We start from the raw sequence: 235 nt of genomic DNA, 5'->3' as shown, positions 1-235 counted from the left end.
CGTTCATCTTCTTAGTCAGTCTCAAAATGTACAGATCAGAAGCAAATGAAGCGGGTTTCACGGGCAAGTTGCACAACTTTCGTGATTTTTCGAAATGTTACAGCATAATTTTCGTAATGTTTTACATAATTTTCGTAATGTTGTGAAACGTAGGATTACTGGGCTGGAAAGGAGGGCTCGGAAATCATAATTTTCGTAATGGTGTGGAACGTAGATTACTGGGTTGGAAAGTTTC

The sequence above is a fragment of the Penaeus monodon genome, chromosome 30 (assembly GCF_015228065.2).
Source record: "Penaeus monodon isolate SGIC_2016 chromosome 30, NSTDA_Pmon_1, whole genome shotgun sequence".
Taxonomy (NCBI): Eukaryota; Metazoa; Arthropoda; class Malacostraca; order Decapoda; family Penaeidae; genus Penaeus; species Penaeus monodon.
The sequence above is the reverse complement of the archived record's forward strand: the minus strand, read 5'-3'. Positions refer to the sequence as shown.